The sequence below is a fragment of the Delphinus delphis genome, chromosome 15 (assembly GCF_949987515.2).
Source record: "Delphinus delphis chromosome 15, mDelDel1.2, whole genome shotgun sequence".
Lineage (NCBI taxonomy): Eukaryota > Metazoa > Chordata > Mammalia > Artiodactyla > Delphinidae > Delphinus > Delphinus delphis.
Window position 1 is genome coordinate 312,880 of NC_082697.1, and position 20,304 is coordinate 333,183.

At 49.5% G+C, this 20,304-nt stretch overlaps 1 protein-coding gene across 2 annotated transcripts in view; it reads right to left on the bottom strand.

Annotated features, from left to right (window-relative positions):
• DNAJC5 (DnaJ heat shock protein family (Hsp40) member C5) overlaps positions 1-17,922 on the bottom strand; it is a 30,892-nt gene extending 12,970 nt beyond the window's left edge. For both annotated transcript variants that reach the window (XR_009522247.1, XM_060033249.1), the window contains exon 1: positions 17,732-17,922. The gene's annotated coding sequence lies outside the window, so the exon portion shown is untranslated. The remainder of the gene's footprint in view (positions 1-17,731) is intronic.
• Positions 17,923-20,304: the final 2,382 nt, after the last annotated feature.

The following is a 20,304-nucleotide window of genomic DNA, read 5'->3' on the forward strand; positions in this document are numbered from 1 at the left end:
AAGCGCTCAGATAAAATACCTGTCAAACCAGAATTCTATTTCCAGAAAAAACACCCCTCAGAAACAAAGGCTGAAATGAAGACATTTTCCGACAGAGACTAAGAGAACCCATCACAAAAACCTAAAATTCACGAAACACCAATGAGAGTTACCTGGACCGAGGGGAAATGACACCAGATAGAAACCAGCGTCTTTAGAAGGAATGAAGGCCACTGGAAGTGGGGAGCACAGAGGTAACAGATGATCTTTTCCTCTTTCTTTTTAAAAAATACACAAGACTCCTGGAAGCAGGAACTGATCAACCTGGGCTTGTGCGGTTTGTGCTGCAAGTAAGACAAACAGGACGGCTTCGCACAGCGAAGCAGGGGTGGGGGAGAGATGGACACCTTATGTGAAGTAGGCAGCACAGAGCTCTAAGAAAAGCAAACACCACACAGGGTCATCAACAGAAGGACTGACAATTTCTGGTCTATTCTATACAGAACACTACTTACCAATAAAAGAAGGATAACATACTGACAAAGCAATGAAATCAATAAATCTCAAACACAATGTGTTACGCAAACAAGCTAAGAAACACAAAGTGACTCCATTTATACCAATATTAGGAACAGGAAAAACAAGGTCGTGATATAAACCAGAAAAGCGACTGTTTCAGGGAGGTAAGGGGACCTCCTAGGAGACAGGAATATTCTTAATTTAAATGCAAGAGTGGTCTCACAAGTGTACGCACCAAAGCTCACTGAAATCCAGTTGAGATCTGTGCCTTTCACTGCATGTCAAGTTTGCCTGCAGGAAGCAGAGCAGCCGCTGTAATGAATGCGATCTGTCCTCAGCATGAGTTAGATACTAGGAGAGAGCCAAATGAAACACAGAATTCTCTGCCCTGTGATGGCAGGCTGCCTGTGTTTACAACTTTCATGGAGACACAGAAAGACATCCGTTTGTCTGTCATTCTGTGGCTGCTCTCAGCAGAGACTGTGTCACCAGGTAGCCGAAAATACTTACATCTGGCCCTTTAAGAATAAAACAGCTGCTAGGAACATGAGTCCAACTGGTATTTTATAATTTTGAGTCAGAAAATGAAATAAATGCTGTCCAAGCATAAAAATTATTACATGTAGATTTCTACATCATTTTCACACACGTTTCAAAAGTTAACATTCTAGTTAGAAACTACCCACTGCCAGGAAATACGCACTTTTAAGTTTCATGCTCAGTTGGGACACGGTCTTGTAACTAAGAGAGTGACCTGAACTGCAAACGGACAGATCTGACTTCATTCTTAGCACGTGTGATATTGGGAAATGCATCTAGCAGGCTCCTGTCAAGCAGAAAGGTTGTGGAAGACAGTGAAGGGGAGAGAGAAAGAATCGGGTTTTGTGGGGTTTTTAAATCATTAAAATCAACTTTTTTCAAAAGTCTTAATATTTTATTTTCTTAATTTTCTTTTTTTGAGGTTTATTCTAATTTTATTTTTTAAAATTTATTTCATTGAAGTATAGTTGATTTACAATGTGCTAATTCCTGCTGTACAGCAATGTGATTCAGTTCTACATATATATACATTCTTTTTCATATTCTGTTCCATTATGGTTTATCACAGGATATCAAATATAGTTCCCTGTGCTATACGGTAGGACCTTGTTGTTTATCCCTCTTAATTTTCTATAGTGATCGGGTATACTTTAATGATTTAAAAGAAATAAACATTTTTCCAAAGCGGGAAAAAAAATCATCCTAAAAATAATGTCCCACAAGTGACAAACTGAAGACCATGCCCTTTGCACCTGGTCAGCGCTCTCCCCTCCCCAGAGTTGGTTTCTCCCATTGTCTTGTGACCTGTCTTCTGCTTCCCTCGATTTCCCCCATCTCCCCAATACCTGGCACCACAGGCACACAGCTCCAAGCTCAACGCCGTGAGGAGGCTCCACTAGAGTGTCACGGGGGAAACCAGGTGTCCTCTGCCGCCAGCCTCAAGGTCCAGGAACAGGCCAGCTGTGCTGAGGTGGTGACTTGTCTTTGCCTGAGGAGTCCAGGAGTCCAGCACCTGTTATTTGTTTTGTTTTCTATTTCTTTGGCTGCGCTGTGTGGCTTGCAGGATCTAAGTTCCACGACCAGGGATTGAACCCGGGCCACAGCAGTGAGTGCGCCAAGTCCTAACCACTGGACCACCAGGAAATGTCACGTCTGCTATTTGACGTAGCACCTCAGCATTTTGGTTTTTCCTAAACCCGTTTCGATTAAATTTCAAAGGCATCCCCGAGGCCCACGTCAGCACCTGGGGAGCAGCCACATCTACCTGAGCTACACCTGCTATTAACTCAGGAACTGCCATCCCAGCTATGCTCCCAGCCTTGGCCCCAGGAGGGTTAGGTCCTGACCTTCAGGCTGCGTCATTTTTAGTAACACATACCTTTAAAAACAAACAATGGGCACATTCTGCGAATCTGCAGTGCGTCCTGGTGCTGCCAGGAAGAGTACTGGGGCTCCTCCACATTGCGGGGCAGCCAAGCCGCACACGAGCAGGGAAAAATGGGCTTCAAACCAGTCAAAGCTCGCCAACCCCAAGAGGCAGGGGTCCGGTAAAGGGGGAGGCTTTTCTGGAGCATACGCAGTCTGTCCTCCCTCACTGCCGCCAGGACAAGTCTGTAAAGCACGGCTCTACTCCTGTCACCACCCCACTCAGGTCCTTCCCCAACAGCCCACTGGCTGCAGCATCAAATCCCAGCTCCCGGGCCTGCCCTACAAGGTCCTATTGGACACAGACCCTGTCTGACACCAGCCTCTTCCTGCCACTGCGCCCACTGGGCCTCACGGCCTGACAGCTCGCTCTTAGGCAGAGGCAGTGCTGCCAACCCTGAGCACCTGGGGTCTCCTCAACGTCCTGCCCACTCCTACGTGGAACCCCTACTGAGACCTCCGACTGTGAAGCGAGATCCCTGGTGGGGATCCACGGATGTACAGCAGAACCCATCACATTCTATGCAGCCATCCTGAGCCTTGAGCATATGTCTGTGTGTTGTTTATTTGTTCAACAAATGTTTAGGAAGCACCTGCCATGTGCCACACTCTGCTCTCAAAGCTGGGGATTTAGCAGTGAACAAAGTAAACAAAATGGACAAAAATCCCTGTGCTCACAGGGCACGCCTATGCTCCTTAGAAGACTTAAACATCTGCAGGGGAAAGAGATGTGTATTCTGACTCTTGTATCTCCGTGTGTAAAATCAGCACGCACTGAATGTTTATGAAGAGTTGCTGTTGAATTCAACCTACTATTGCAGAAAAAAATCATATGCCAACTTTGGAAAAATCATATGCCAACTTTGGAAGAACAGATTTGAAAACGTCTTAAAAGGAAGGCTATTTGGTTCTGTTTTTGTTTTTGTTTTAATCCCCCTCCCTCCCTTCCTTCCTTTCTTGGTTGCGCCGGGTCTTAGTTGCAGCAGGCGGGCTCCTTAGTTGCAGCACGTGAGCTCCTCAGTTGTGGCATGCAAACTCTTAGTTGCAGCATGCATGTGGGGTCTAGTTCCCTGACCAGGGAGCGAACCTGGGCCCCCTGCACTGGGAGTGCAGAGTCTTATCCCCTGAGCCACCAGCGAAGTCCCTTGGTTCTGTTTTAAATATTTTATATAATATTTGATACACAGAAAGGAAGATATGGCACATATAAGTCATGATGCATCATGATAAAATAAACACCATGATCCCATCCTTCAATTTAAAAACTAGAAAATTACCAATAATTTTGAAACTTCCTGCATTCTCCCCATATACATTACCCTGAAGCAATGTTTATTACAATCCCTTGCTTAAAGAAATTTACCTCATATGTTTCTCCCTAAACACTATTTAGTTTTAATTTTTTCAGCTTAAAAAAATGGTCTTGGGCTTCCCTGGTGGCACAGTGGTTAAGAATCCACCTGTTGGGCTTCCCTGGTGGCACAGTGGTTGAGAGTCTGCCTGCCGATTCAGGGGACACGGGTTCGTGCCCCGGTCTGGGAAGATCCCACATGCCGCGGAGCGGCTGGGCCCGTGAGCCGTGGCCGCTGAGCCTGCACGTCCGGAGCCTGTGCTTCGCGACGGGAGGGGCCACAGCAGTGAGAGGCCCGCGTATGGGGGGCGGGGGGGCGGGCGGGGAGACTCCGCCTGCCAATGCACGGGTTTGAGCCCCAGTCCGGGAAGATCCCACATGCCACGGAGCAACTAAGCCCATGTGCCATAACTACTGAGCCTGCGCTCTAGAGCCCGCGAGCCACAACTACTGAAGCCCGTGCGCCTAGAGCCTGTGCTCTGCAACAAGAGAAGCCACAGCAATGAGAAGCCCGCGCACCGCAACGAAGAGTAGCCCCCCTTGCCACGATTAGAGAAAGCCCATGTGCAGCAATGAAGACCCAATGCATCCACAAGTAAATAAATAAATAAGACCTTGTTTAAAAAACAAATGGTCTTAACACTGTGTATGCAGCCTTCTGGGACTTGTTTTTTTTGGCCCGTGACTTGTTTTTGAAACTCAATATATTTCTAAGATTCTCCCAAATTGCTGGATATATCTATAATTCACTCATTCCTAGTACTGGACAAATTCCATTTTGGGAACAGGCCACAACTTGTCAATCCATTCTTCTACTGGAAGATGCCTGGTCATTCCCAGGTTTTGCTATTACTGGGGTCCTCTGAACCTTCTGAGCAATTCCCACCTACAGTTTCTCTAGGGCAGTGCCGGGCACGGGGTGATGCCCTGCCAGCTCAGGTTAGTGCTAAGGGCAGAAGTTGACAGCAAAACTTACCCAACTGTCAAAGCAATAGCAAATAAGCACAGGAGAAGATACTCAACATCTCTACCCATTTGGGAAATGCAACTTCAAACTACAATGAGATACCACTACATATGTATCAGAATGGCTTAAAAAATAAACAGACAACACCCAGTGGCTAGACCCGTACACTGCTGGTGGCACACCAAACGGGGCAGCCACTCTGGAAGAGAGCTGGAAGTTTCCTATAAAGTTAAAGACAGGCTTTCACGTGACCCAGCCCTCCCGCTCCTGAGCATTTATTCAAGAGGAACGGGAATTAATGTTCACATGGAAAACCTGTACATGAATATTTATAATCGCTAAACCCAGAAACAACACATATGTCCCTGTGAAAGGATAACAAATTGGAAGGTGAACACAATGGAGCACCACTCGGCAGCAGAAAGGAACGAAGCGTCCATCACACAACGTGGAGGATTCTCAGTAACACTGGGCTGAGTGAGAGAGGCTGGCCGCAGAGGCTAGAAGCTCTATGATTCCATGTACGTGACATTCTTGAAAAGACAGCTATACCTACAGAGAGCAGAACAGTGGATGCTGTGGGCATGGGGGGTGGGTACGGATGAGCGTGTTCCACAGCCTGAGCAGGGTGATGGTTACACAAATCTCTATGTATTAAAACTCAAGAGAACCGTACATCAAAAAAAAAGGTCAATTTTACTGTATGTTTATTTTAAAAACGTAAAAAGAAAAAAATCTGGGCTTGCATTTTTTTGTTTTGTTTGCAACTTATTCTTCTAGCTAGTCATTTTCATTGTAGTTTACAAAAGTATCAGCCTGTGACACAATGGAAATGAAAACAAATAAAATCTGGTCCTTCACCACAAACAGATTAGGAAGAACTGTTGTAGGGTGTGTACCTACAAGTGGAACTTTAGGGTCCCAGAGAAGGGGCAGGCCAACCGCTACCCAGATGACCACACCCCACAATGATGGGCGCCCCCAGCCTTCCCGATTTCCCACCCATCTCTTTTCACTTATCATGAACACAAGTTCATACATTTTTCTATTGTGGTAAAAACTATAGGACTGACCACCTTAACCACTCCTACGTGTACACTTGGGTAGTGTTACCTATTTGCACATTATCATGCAACAGATCTCTCACTTTTTCTTTTTTTTTTTGGCCACACTGCACAGCATGCGGGATCTTAGTTCCCTGACCAGGGATTGAACCCGTGCCCCCTGCAGTGGAAGCGCGGAGTCCTAACCACTGGACTGCCAGGGAATTCCCTCTCACAATTTAATGTAACTGAATATATCAAATCTGTGTGAACGTATTTTTTCTCTTTTTTGTTCAATAAATCCTCTCCATCCCAAAATCCAAAGCGAATTCTCCTACACTTTATTCTAAAGTTTTGTCACCCACAGGTCATCCGCTCCATCTGGGGTTAACCTGGGCCCAGCATGAGACACAGACCAGCATCACTCGTCTGAGCAATGCCAGCCCCGAAGTCCCAGACGCCCCCACAGCATGTCCAGTCTTCCCCTGGGACCTGCAGGTGCACTCTAACTTCCACAGGGGAGGATTATGGGTGGTGGTGAGGACTCTCTATCTGGTTCCATTCTGAGAGTACTTTATTCAAAAACCTCCAAAATTACCTGAGGCAGTCTCAAAAATTTTTACAAAAGCTACAAATTCTGTTACTTCTACACACATCATTAAATAATACTTAAAACAATCATATTTTAATACAAGCATCCATTACAAAGACAAGGTGGGTTTAAAAGCAATGAACAGAGACTCCCCTGGCGGTCCAGTGGTTAAGACTTCGCCTTCCAATGCAGAGGGTGTGGGTTCGATCCCTAGTCGGGGAGCTAAGATCCCACACGCCTCGGGACCATAAAACTAAAACATAAAAAAATAAATAAAATAAAAGCGATGAGCGGGTAATCCCATGAGCCACACCTCCTGGTGTGCAGACAGGTTTGCCCCCTGTGTCCCCTGGGGACAGGCCGTGGTGGGAAGGCCACACCAGGGCCTCTCACTGTCTCTGGGGATGCCCCTCCGAGATGCAGAGGTTTCCAGGGCTGCCATGGAGGTGCTCCAGCCTCCCTGCCCGCTGCTGGTCATCGCAGGAACGTGGCTGGACAGGCAGCCTTGAAAGCCGCTGTGTTGCCAGGGGTAGGAGGACAGAGTGCCCGGAGTAAAGAAAGTTCCAGGCCACAACGATAATACACCGTATCATGGGTAGTCTGAAAATACAGAAGTTAAGAAAAAGGCTAATAATGTAAGAAAAAGGCCGTTAGGAACCTGGGGAGAGAGAGGCACTACTCTAGGAAGAAAACGTCATCAGAGCAGGGTCCAGGCTCTGTAAGGAACGTGGTTTCCACAAGTGGGAATAACGCAAACAAGTTATGGATTTTCAGCAATAAACTTACAGACAAGCACCTTTATGTTTACAAAACACAATGTAAATTTCTCTCGACAGTGTAGAAGTAAAAGGACAAATGAAAGTCAGAGGAGGAGAAGGGAAGAAAGGAAGAAAGGCCGACCCCCTGCAGTTAGCGAGAGGACAACGCATGCTGCTGATGGCGCAGGACCAAGTCCTGTCACACAGGGGACAAGGGGTAAGCGCAGCTACGCTGGGACAGGAGGACAGAGACGCTGCTACGTCGGGTCAGGACAGAAGGAACAGGGGATCCGCCAGGTGATGGGTCGGGACACAGCCATAAGGTGCGATTCAGTGACCGTGAGCCAGCACCTCGGGGAGGGGATGGGGTGCAGCCCGGTGCGGGCACGGCTGCATAGCCTCCCACACTTGGGGCCTGGCCCCACAGAAGAAAAACTTCACTGAAAATAAGGATACTAAAGACAGAGTACAACTGGTGTTCCAAAGACAGCTGACCTCTCTCCTTTGAAGGAAGCGTCATTTAAAATCCATGATGAACCTTGGAAAAAGGACATTCAAGAAACAGCTGGGGGCGTGGGGGCTTCCCTGGTGGTCCAGTGGCTAAGACTCCGCGCTCCCAATGCAGGGGACCCAGGTTCAACCCCTGGTCAGGGAACTAGATCCCGCATGCATGCTGCAACTAAGACCCAGAGCAGCCAAATAAATAAATAAATATTAGGGGGAAAAAAAAAAAGAACCAGCTGGGTCTGGAGCACTTCACCCCCTCAGGAGGGCCAACTCCTACCGGTGCTGGGGACACACTCAGAACACGGTGGGAAACCAGTGGTTTGAATGCATGACTCCGAACTCATTATCTGTTCCAGAAGGAAAAGATTAATACACTGCAGAGTAGAAGGAAACGGCCACCAATGGCCTCCACAGACATATCTGAAGAATTATAAGCAAGAGTCAACAAACATGGAAGGGGTAAAAGGGACGATGCTGAGTCTCACAGTCGTCCGTTCCCTTTACTCCTGACTTAAAATGAATTCCAAACGTAAAGAATTCCTAAATTCTTCAGGAAAATAGAAGAACCCCTAAAGATGCCATCTTTCTTCCTTAATTCTAAGAAAAATAAAAAGCAACAGTGATGCCAAGCCTTAAGACAAAGAGAGAGCATTAGAGTCAAACGGATCCGTGTTTAAGAAGGGCTCCCCGCCAATCATCAAAGCACCAGAGAGAATGGGTCTAAACCCCAGGCAGACGGGCCAGCCTACCAAAGAACAGTAACTAAGTAGCACTTTCACCTAACAATAAGCACAATGCTTGGTCACAAAAAGAGCATGTATTCCAGTACTAAAGACACTGAACCCTCGGCCCTCACAGAGGGAGCACAAGGCTGACCAGCAAGGGCTCAGCAGACACCCCCGGGGCAGCTGAAAGGCCCCAGCATGGCCGCACCCTAAGCCCTTATGAGGTATAAACTGAGCGACTGCCCCAGTACCGGCCGAGCATTCAGTAAGGTCTATGGAATTAATTTTATCAGTAGTGACTTACGTCCAGAAACCAAATAAGGATTTTCTTTCATAAACTAATGCTTACATACAGTCAGTCAAAAGGAAAAGGTCAGAAGTTGAGCAAAACAACTCTAACTATGTGTCTGAATACAAGGAGAGTCAAAAAAAACACTGAACATTCTCAAAAGCCTGTGACTCAGAGCGGAGGCTGCCTGTGGCCCAATGTGGACGGGAGAGCCCCACTTCCGAGCCGGCCCTCCTGGTCCTGCCTGCCCAGCATCCCTGAGGTGCAAACAACAGGGCGACGCTGCCTCTGTGTAAAGCGCGCCTAAAACAAGCTGGAACCCTGACACCAGAACATGACCGACAGACACAGGTGACATTTCCATCATCACAGCACTGGGGCCAACAGGCACTCACCTATGCACAAGGCTGCAGAAAGGGATTCTAGGAAGACCAGTGCTATGGCCAAACATTTCCAGAAAACCTTAACATCTTCTCAAAGCTAAATATGAAACGAGACAGTGGAAGGCAAAAGTATTTCTTATAAAAGTAATGAGCACGGGAGCTTTCTGGGTGTTGGTGTTCCAACCTCACAACCCCTACAACCTCAGGTACTGAAGTCACAGGCACCCTTCAACCCAGGCAGCCACCTGCCGCCCCTGGCCCTCCGCGGACCAGGCCTGCGGATCAGCAGATAGACTGGAGAACCGGAGGTATCTGTATCGTGACAGAAAGGGCGTAACGCTGACTGGCAACCAGGTGCAAGTCCACTCTCGTGAATGTTTACCAGGAAGGATTTCTCACTATCTAGAGACCACCACGACATTCAAATCCTCAACTTTGAATATCCCATGCAAATACTTGTGAACAAAGTCACGGTCACACAGAAGCACGTAGGCTAAGAGGCCTACTTAACGCTCCCGGGAGAGCCCACAGGCTCAGAGCAGTGCAGTGTGTGACACTGACAACCCAACGACCCACCAGCTTGGGGGCAGCTCCGCCCCCAGGGAGGGGACTGGACGCTCCAACTCCAGAATGAGCAGAAGCCTAAGATACACATTCCGGGTCGAAGTTCATCAAACGCAGCAGATGCAGCCACGACGTCTTCTGTGTCTCCAGCAGGAATGTGTCCCGAAACGCATCCACTGGAAACCGCGCTGCGCTGGGACGCCCCAGCCAGGGCTGCCCCATGTGAAAGCCCTGGGGAGGGGGCCGCCAGGGTTCCCACTGCTGGACTGACTGCCTCTGATGAAGCAATGGACCCTGCAACGATGACCAAAACCAACCATTCTAGTACTAAATCAAGTATGAGCTGCACGAATTACCCCAGGACGAGCCAAGTGTAGAGCGACGCCTGATGTCAGAAGCGTGTCAAGACACACGCACTGCACATGCTATCACAGCTGTACTGTGACAGAACTTGCGGTTACTGCTATAATTTTACCAGCACGGTGCCTACAACCTCGGGAGTGCTTACCATGTGCAGGCACTTAGGGGCACGCATGCTCCGGACCAAGAAGCCTGTGGGGCAGGTGCCCAGCCCAGTGGGTGATACCTGGCTGGGCCGGAGCCTGGCTCTGCGACACATGGGCTCAGTGACCTGGGCAGTTACTCAACAGCTTCATCTCCTCTTCGTCCAGTGGGGCTGCAGACAGCCTGGCACAGTGTGTCCGTGATCGAGTCGTGTGAAATGTAGAGAACAGTGCCGGGTACAAGATTTACACGAGCCGTTACTGTTACTGCCTCCAACTTGCAGATGAGAAGACTAAGGCCCAGAAACGGGGTCATCTGGAGGCCTCCGTGCCAGGGATCAGCAGGACTGGGATTCAGGTTCACACCTGACTCCAAGTGCTGTACAATTCGACAGATTCTCGGTAACCATGTCACAAAGCGGAGTAATTTTTCCCTGCCCTGAGCACAAATAACTTATTTTCTTGTACTAACCTACAAGCTTTATCTAAATAAGGTACTGTATTAACCCTTTACTGTGTTTTTAAACTAAAACATATACACATACAAAGTTGATAATGGTGAATAAAAGTTATGTAGGTTATACTTTATTTGACTCTCAGCTTGAACACTAATATTAATTATTGTTGCATACATTTTAGATGTAAAACCCGTACTTCACTGATTTGCCTTATTGTCGTTTGCCTTTTAAAAATATAGGAAAAGTCCTGTCTTCAAGGCTTTACAGGGCAGGCATCTAATCAGGTAAGGCTGTACCGAGCTGCTGCTCACTGAAACACGCTCTGCCCCTGTGACCAAAGAGGCGAGCTGTTCGTAAGCTGGATGGTCATTCTGGGGTGAGGAAAGGACAAAGACCCCTGCCCACTCCAGGGAGCAGCAGGGGGGTCTGATGAAGTGACAGGTCTGCCTCACGACACTGCCACTCTGTGAGCAGTTTAAGGAATGCCACAAGTAAAAGGCAGATCACAGACACTTATGAAGGTTTGCACAGCTCCCCCAGAGGAGAGCAAGTCCAAGAGTGCCCCTAACGCCTACGTGCACTGCAGTCCACCAGCCTGAGTGAGGATGAGATGGTGTTAGGAGCTGGCTGGACAGGCTGGCCTACTCGGCCACCAGGACAGCCCCCTCAGATAATGGGTTACAGTTACCCTTGTCACGAATCAATTTTTATAAAAGAAAGGACAGGGGCAGGTGAAACAAGTGTGGGAGTCACGTGGATACTACACACCAGGGAGAAGGATGCTGTTGGTAACAGTCAGTTAGGGTCACCCAACCAGGCAGGATGATGCAAGAGAAAACGTCACCAACAGAAACAGCATTTTAAGAGGTAAATTCCGTGTTGTCATTTTAAGGTGTGTGACAGCATTACTTGTGCTTATTCTTCAATACCACACTTTCATACCAGAGAAAATATCCACACGATTGGATAACAGCTACCTTGCACGGCTGTCGGCTGTCCTGGGGATTACGGCGGATGCGTATTTAGCAACCCTGGCCTGCTCGCAAGCAGACTGCTTCAGAGGGTTTGCCGTAGGGGGAGGGGAGGCATCCTCTAAGCGAATTTTAGAAGAAAACAAACTGTTTCCAACAGACAACTATGCTTCGACAAGTTATGAAATACTTCATAGACAATCCTTAAATTGTAGACGTTCTAGTTTCATCTCAAAATGAAACTGGGCCATTAAATTGCGTTAAAATATTTCAGCTTTACTTGTGATGAGCCTCATGATTCAAAGTATCAGGTAAATACAGTCCAGTAAAAACTGTTACCCAGAATACAACTTCTTTTTCAATTAAAAAAAACCCAAAAAACCAGATGTGGCCTGGTCTCACGCATCTTAAAAAGCCTATTTATCACTAAATTATCACTCTTTATTTCTTAACTTACTTAAAATTCTTATTTTAAAGGACACAGCAAAATTTATTGCAACTGGCTGAAAAAAATCTCACATTTTATTATCAAACCCTACAGCAGTAGCTAAATTAGCAGCAAAATATAAAGTGTCAAAATCCTGTGTAGGTGAAGAAGAAAAGACACACACTGCCGGAGGAAATACAAATTTAGCAATATATGGCAAAAATAATCAAGTCTGTATTCTCTGACCTAGAATTTTTCATTATTTATCTTAGAGAAACCCTCTCACAGTTAAAGACACTCCTTTTCAGTCAAGGAAGATTCACTGAGACCACCTAACTACAAACCAAACATCTGCTGTGCTAATCCCTTCCAATAACAGAAGGAAAAAACTAAAAGCCAGGCAGTGGCACATGCTCCCTCTGCAGAGCCCGGTCCAGCTCAGTCGGGGCTGTGACGCGGAGCCTATGGTCTTGGACCCCCAGCGCCCGAATTCATTACCTCTGAAGCACCACAGGGCCAGACAGTACAGGATAACTCAGTTCTGATGGCTTCACTATAACACATTTCACTCCACCCAGTGAAAAGAACAGAGATGAAGGGCAGAGAGAGCTCTCTAAGAAAGGGGCTGGCCATCCCAGAGATAGCCAGGGCGGGGCTCAGCCGGCAGGGTAGCAAGTCAGCATTCCAATCCTCTGACTTCCAGGCTTGCAACTTTATAACCAACTGGCACAGAATTCCTCAGAACACAGCAATGGAGATGCCAAATGACTGCACATTTCACCGTGTACACCGCCATGTTTTCTGGTGTTACATGTTCAGTGCAGAGAAATTAAAAGCACAATAAAATTATAAGTAATTCGGAGCTTCCCTGGTGGTGCAGTGGTTAAGAATCCGCCTGCCAATGCAGGGGACACAGGCTCGATCCCTGGCCCGGGAAGATCCCACATGCCGTGGAGCAACTAAGCCTGTGCGCCACAACTACTGAGCCTGCGCTCACAACTACTGAAGCCCATGCGCCTAGAGCCCGTGCTCTGCAACGAGAGAAGCCATGACAATGAGAAGCCCACGCACTGCAAAGAAGAGTAGCCTCAGCTCACTGCAACCAGAGAAAGCCTGCGCACAGCAATGAAGACCCAATACAGCCAAAAATAAAAAAATATATATTAAATTATAAGTAACTCATGATGATGAACGAGGTTCATTTACACTCATACATTCTAGAAATATTCGCTGATCACTCACAATGTATCACAAAATTTGAAAATATTAGTCGGGTTTAATGTCAGGAAAAAAAGACTACGGTTTCTGCCACAGAACTAAGTTCTAAAAACCAGTGCTGTAGGTACACCTACAATGGAGTATGATTTTGGAGGGAAGTGGACCTTCGATGTATACGGACAACCCTTGAAAAGCAAACCACTTACGAAGGCATTTTCAGTGACACCCACTGAATGCATGGTCTCACTACACCCTCTCTCTTTGGAGAATGAGATTCTGTACTTCTTTTCTGCAATTTCAATGTGACCTACCAATATGTTTGCAAAACTCTTAGAATTTAAAACAACTCTTACCTGCTAAAGACCAAAACCTATTAAATGTCTGCAAGTAGTAATAACCAAGAGAACATACCATTTCACCCATACAACGGCCTCTAACAAAATTAATGCAAAGACAACGAAAGACAAAATCAAAAGTAAGAATTGTTTGGTGATCTAATCCTTAAATCCTCTGGGTTGAATTTCGAGTGACCAATAACAGGCTGCTGTTAATCCTCTTCAGGGGATGTCACTACCTGAGCACTGGCCTTGCTATCAGCACAGTAAAAGCATTAACAGTTCTCTCTCTCTCTCTTTTTTTTTTTTGGCTGCACCGCACGGCATGTGGGATCTTAGATCCCCCGACCAGGGATCAAACCCACGCCCCCTGCACTGGAAGCTTGGAGTTTTAACCACTGGGGCACCAGGGAAGTCCCAACAGTTCCTTCTCTTAAATGAGGGATAGCATTTTCATAAAATATGACTACTGTCATTTTTCAGCATCTTTGTCACTTAAACTTAGGAAGCAGTTGATGACATACCTTCCCACTTACCATCTCCTGTACTCCCCCAACAGGCAGTAAGGGCAGGTACCATGACCCTCATCTTAGTGGGGCCCCATCATGTGAGCCCGAGTCTCGTCCTCTCTCAGGAAGGAAAGTCTAGTACAGATTCTGCTGACACACAGACAGGGAAGGACTGTGACAGAGCAGGAGATGAGTCTGCAGCTGAAGAATGCTCTGATCTGACCGTCCAATAAGAACATAAAAACAAGCCCCATTTGGGGAGCACTGCAGTTTTAACTACTGCATGGGGAGCACCGTCAAGAGCCAACAGTCTCCTGTCCACCTCCTGGGCAAGAGGAGGCCGTCACCTTCCACACCTGTCCCCTGAAGACACAGGGTCTGTTTCCTTACTGGAAAACTGGCTGCCCTCTGGCTGAGATACATGGTTTGCCTACAGCACTGTATGCTCCAAACCTGGTACAAAGTACTTTAGAAAAGAGTAAAGGAATTTTTCAAGGGTGATTATATCTGTGTCTATCATGCCATTTTGGGGCTTCCCTGGCGGTCCAGTGGGTAAGACTCTAGGCCTCCACTGCAGGGAGCCCAGGGTTCAATCCCTAGTTGGGGAGCTAAGATCCCACATGCTGTGCAGTGTGGTCAAAAAAAAAAAAGAAAAAGAATCATTTGTAAATCAATTATACCCCAATAAAAATGTTTTTAAAAAATCATGCTCATTTTATTTCCTGACTTTAAAAGCAAAGTCCCACCTTAAATAAAATTCCACCTCGTCTCCTTACTCCAGCCTCCCAGCCTCAATTTTAGTCATTCATCCCACACCTACTGAGCATCTTCTCCAGCCCAGGACCAAGGCAAGCACGTCACACCTGGGCTCTGAGATGCACGGTCAGCAGCAGCCTGCTAGGGATTCTGCCTGGTGGTGTCAGGTCGGTCAGCACAGGAACCAGTGCAGAGGCCTGGCCTCAAGTTCCAGGTCTGAGACTGAGCAAAAAGCACACGTCTCCAGGGTAGCTCAGCACTGAGCACACAGCCATCCTTCCTCCACGAGTGAGGGGGACTCAAGAACACAAAGGGCCAAGAAACATGCAGTATCTGTTCAGTCCCAGCACCACGTTAATACAATGAAAAACCAAGAACATAAATTCACTCTGAGTGAAGGTTCTGGAAATGACTTGAGTCCTTCAGTCACACATCAGGATTCAGAGCAGGCCTCAGAACAGCTCACTTTCACGTGGTTCCAACAGATTACTCCACCTCACCCATTTAATCGACAAATGTCGGGACTTCCCAGGTGGTCCAGTGGTTAAGAATCGGTCTTGCAATGCAGGGGACGCCGGTTCGATCCCTGGTCAGGGAACTATGATCCCACGTGCCGCGGGGCAACTAAGCCTGCGTGCCACAACCAGAGACCGCGTGTGCCGCAACTATAGAGCCCACGCGCTCTGGAGCCTGCGCGCCACAACGAGAGAGAAGACGGAACACCGCAACGAAGAGCCTGCATGCCGCAACTGAGACCCGATGCAACAAACAAACAAATAAATAAATTTATAAACAAAACATAACAAATGTCACTGAGTATTTGGGACTAGCATGTGGGTTTTACTTTCTGGGGGGTTAATCAAAGACAAAATTTCTAAAAGCATTATTACCAGTGGTAGATCTGACAAAAAACTTTTTATTTTGCACTAACTATATACTAAAAGTTGCAAAAAGATTTACAGGGAGATCCTAGTACCTTTCTGATCTTCCTCTTAACTGGCTGTCCTTTCCCAAAGGGGAGGTGACTTGCCACACACCTCCCTCAGAACCCAGCCACAGTGCTCAGTACTCAGCCACAATGACTTTCCAGTGACACGGTCACTGTATTGCAGAGCTGCTACTACAATCATCACTTCCATTCATTCCAACAGTATTTCCTGGACACGCAGTACGTGCCAGCCACCGTTCTTTGCACAAAACAGCCTCCCTGTGGACTTCACCTCACAGTAAAACATTAAGTATAATAAATATATTAAACAGGACATTAGAAGAATGAAGTGCTGTGGGAAAACTAAGCAGGAAGGGAGACAGGAAACAGGAAGTGGCGAGCTGAAATTCCAGGAAAAGCTGTAAGGGAGGTCCTGCCCTCCCGGAGCCTAAGGGTGAGGGCGCCAGTGATCTGGGTAGAGCCAGGGACGGAGCACAGGAGTCTGTTAAGAGCCTGGCAAAGAGGCCACTGTGGCGAGGGGCCCGCAGAGTGAGTCAGGGAGCCAGGGATAGGGAGACTGGTCACAGAGGATGGGGGTGGCCTGACAGGCATCCCTGCCCCGCAAGGGTCCCCATCCGAGGCCACACTGGTTCCGTAGCTGAGATCCCCCAGCAAGGCCTTGTCTCCTCCACGTGCCTCTCTAGTGTCTGCTCACCGGGACAACCCCTGGCTGCTCTGACTTCACCAGGGCCAAGGGGGCCAGGCATGGGGGTCCCGCAACACGTGTGCCTCTCAGAGCCCCGTGCTGCCGGGAGCACCTGCCACTCAGCCCCTGGCTTGGCCACGTGCCATCAGAGATGCCCCAAGTCCCGCAACCCTGACACAGGTGGAAGGAGAGCTGCACGCTCCCAGGAAGCTTCTGAAAGCCCGTAAGTCCTGCCTCACAATTTCATCTCTCAAAGTCTGACAGGCACCTCGATCCTGAAACTCAGCACCACGTTTAACAAGGGAGAAGCAAATAAACGAACACAAAATCTCAGAAGCTTTGACTGGAGTTCTGCCTTCAGGCAACCAGATTTAAGACGGGGCAGTATAACTGTCGATGTCAGCAAGGTAGTTTTTAAACAGACAACTAGTAAGGACAAAGGTGTCCAGGACAGCACCTCTCAGTCTATGACCCCTATCACACCTAAACCTGAAAACCAAAACAGAAACTTTTGCTTCTTTTCCTGCAGAGCAAAACAGAGCGAATTTTGAGAACTCATCTCTTAGGCACATGAAAAAGCGAGTCCCTGATCCAGCCGCTCAACACAAACAAGTTCGAACCCACGGGAATGAGTTCCTAACCCTCTCTCGGTAAGACTACAACACAAGGCACTGCTTCAGATGTCCTCGCGAGCAGAGAAAACATTTTTTTCTTACAAACCAGATGATTTTCACCCGCGAGATTAATCTACAGCGCGTCAAGGAACAAAGCTAAATTCCGCGAGCTATAAGCGTAATGACCCAGGCACAGGTTACGTGGCTGCTGGACCGGCGGCGCCCCTCTTTTCGGCCCTCAGGACCGCAAAGACCCTCCCCGGGGCGGGGGCGCCCCGCGCAGACCCCGGCCCCCGAGCGCGAGCTGCGCTGGGGTGGGGGGTGGGGGCCCTGGCTGCCGCACGTCGGGTCTCTGGCCGCCCCCAAGCGCGGGCCCGGTGGCCCGACCGCGGCGCACGGCCTGGGCCTTCCCGCCGCTCCTCCGGCCGCGCCGCCGCCCCCGGTCCCGAGGGGGGAAGGAAGGGGGAGGGAGGGTCGTCGCCATTTCCGCCTCCTGGCGCGCGGCCCCGCCACCCCGCGCCGTGCCACCCTGCACCCCCTCACCCCACCCCCCGTCACCCTCATCTCGCGCCCCGCCCCCGCCTCCTCATTCCGCTCTCGTCACCCCGAACCCCCGCCCGCCCGCCCGGCCTGACGCGAGGCCACCGGCCCGCCGCGAGCTCACCTGTCCGCCTGCCCGCCCGCCCGCCGGCTCCGCTCCTCCCTGCGCGGCGCTGCTGGGCAGCCGGCCGACGCGCTCCTCAGCCGGGGCTGCGCCTCGGGACTCGGCGGCGGCGGCGGCGGCAGCGGAGACGGCGATGGGGGCAGTGGCAGAGGGCGCGGGAGCAGCACCGGCAGAGGCGGCGGGGGCGCGCACGCTCACGCACGCTCACGCACGCACCCGCACCGGCGCGCGCGCTCCCGGGAGGACGTGGGCGCCGGCGGGTCGGAGCCGCGGGAGGGGCAGGCCGAGCGTGCGCCCAAAGGGCTGGGCGAAGGCTCCGCCCACTAGTGGGGCGGAGCCCCGAGTGACAGCCCACGGGCGGGGCCCCGGGAGCTGTGGGCGGAGCTCGCACCGCGGAGTCGGAAGCGTCCACCGCCCCGCAGGGGCGGGGCCGAGCGCGGGGGCGGGGCCTGTTCATCAGAGCGTCAGGTGCTCTCCGGTGGGCCGGCAGGTGCTGCGGCCAGCCGCCCTGAAGAGGTGCGGGGACTTGTCTTGCAGCTGAGTTTGCCCCGCGCTTTACGTAAGATTGAGAACGCATAATTGTTCTCGTCAAAGAACGGGAGAGGGAGCTGGTGGGAGATGACCAGGAGGCCGGCGGCCCCTGAGCCACTGTTTGGGACTGACGTTTGCTCATCCGTGTAGCGGAGAGATGCGACTTCCTGCCTTCCTGCCCAATCACCGAAGTGCCGCCGCCATTGTCCGGGCCCTCCCAGAACCACCTACAAACAATGTCTTGAAAGGGCAGTTGAACCAACTTCCACTCACTTCCCTCCCTGTCCAGGTACGACCACTGCTCATCTCACTGACCCCCTGAGGGAGGGGAGACCTGCTCGTTACCCTTCCCTATCCCTTCTCATGACAGAAACAGTCCCACCATTTACTGAGTGCCTGCCCTGTGCCTGGTACACCGGCATGTGCCAGTGTCCATCCTAGAAGCCATCCAGCAGATTTTCTGGCCAGCCTCCCCGCTTCCATGCTTGCCCACTGGCCATCTTCCACTCAGCGGAGTCATATTCTTAACACAGAAACTTTATGACAGCCAAGTCTCCCTAAACACGTTGAGTAAAATCCAAACTCTTTGCCAACAAGCTCCAGCCCCGTCTACCTCTGCCCTCTTACACCTCTCTGCTAGCATGCCGGCCTTGAACTGCCCAGTTTGTCCGAGGCTCAGGGCCTGTAAGTGGCAGAGAGCTCAGGAAGTCGCCTGGCGGCCATTAAATTGTGCAACATCAAGCAGGCACGAAAAGGCCTTTGAAAACCAAGAAACAGAAGGGCCAGATTAGTGTCTGTTGATTCAAAAGGATTAAAGATCCCGGGCCAGAATCACAGGAGTGAGAGAACCAAATGAACCCGGTACCAATTTCAGAATGAAGCTGTGTTGGGCACTGCAAGAATGAATGAAGCAGGCCTCAGTGAGTCCCTCCTTGACCTACTAGTTCCACTTTAGGGATATTCTTTCTAAGAAAATGTTCCCCAATACAGAAAAAGTTGTATGCACCAAGCTGCTCTTGATGGTGTTATTTGTAATAGTGAAAATGGAAACCTGCACAACTGTACAAATAAGCACATTCAAATGGAAAAATATAGTTATAAGATGTATACAAAGGTTACCTAATAGCACTGAAAATTTTTGTGATAGCTCCTGAAAGTAAAATGAGCAAAATGCACGATATATATTAGAAGTACAGGGCTTCCCTGGTGGCGCAGTGGTTGAGAGTCCGCCTGCCGATGCAGGGGACACGGGTTCGTGCCCTGGTCCGGGAAGATCCCACATGCCGTGGAGGGGCTGGGCCCGTGAGCCATGGCTGCTGAGCCTGCGCATCCGGAGCCTGTGCTCCGCAACGGGAGAGGCCACAACGGTGAGAGGGGCATATACCGGTTAAAAAAAAAAAAAGAGAGAGAAGTACATTATTACAAATATGTCTATAAACAAACAAGCCAACCTGTTTGGAGAAAATATGAGGAAGAATACTGTCAAATATGGACAGTGGCTGCAGTCCGGCCCTGTGCTTTGCAGACCCTTCAGTTGGGCCAGGTGGATGCCTTTATCCTCACCTTGAGAGGAAACTGAGACTTCAGGGAAGCAGGTGCCATGGCTGCCCTCCAATGCCAGCCCCACCACTTGCTACAGTCCTTCAGGCTCTCAAAGCTTATCTCACGGGTCCGTTATTTAGGGGGAACACCTGAGGGCTAGGTCCATGTCAGGGTCATCCTTGTACCCCAGAACAAGAGCCTAGCAAACTCTTACCCACAGGCATTTAAGTACTGAGTAAGTGAAGACCACATGGAACCCATTTCCGTCGTCAATGAGAGTAAATGCTGACTGGGGGCAGCGGTGGTGCTTTCTCCACTTGGCGCCGCCTCATGTTGCGTTGCACTGCTGGGCTGGGGCGTTTGTCTCACACAATTCGAAGCCATTAACTTTCCCTGCTCTTGCATCTCAGGCAAGCCGTGCCCTCCGACCCCAAAGGACGTCCGATGCTCCCAGTGAAGGGACTTCCCACTGGGCACACCCAATACAGCAGGAATGGACA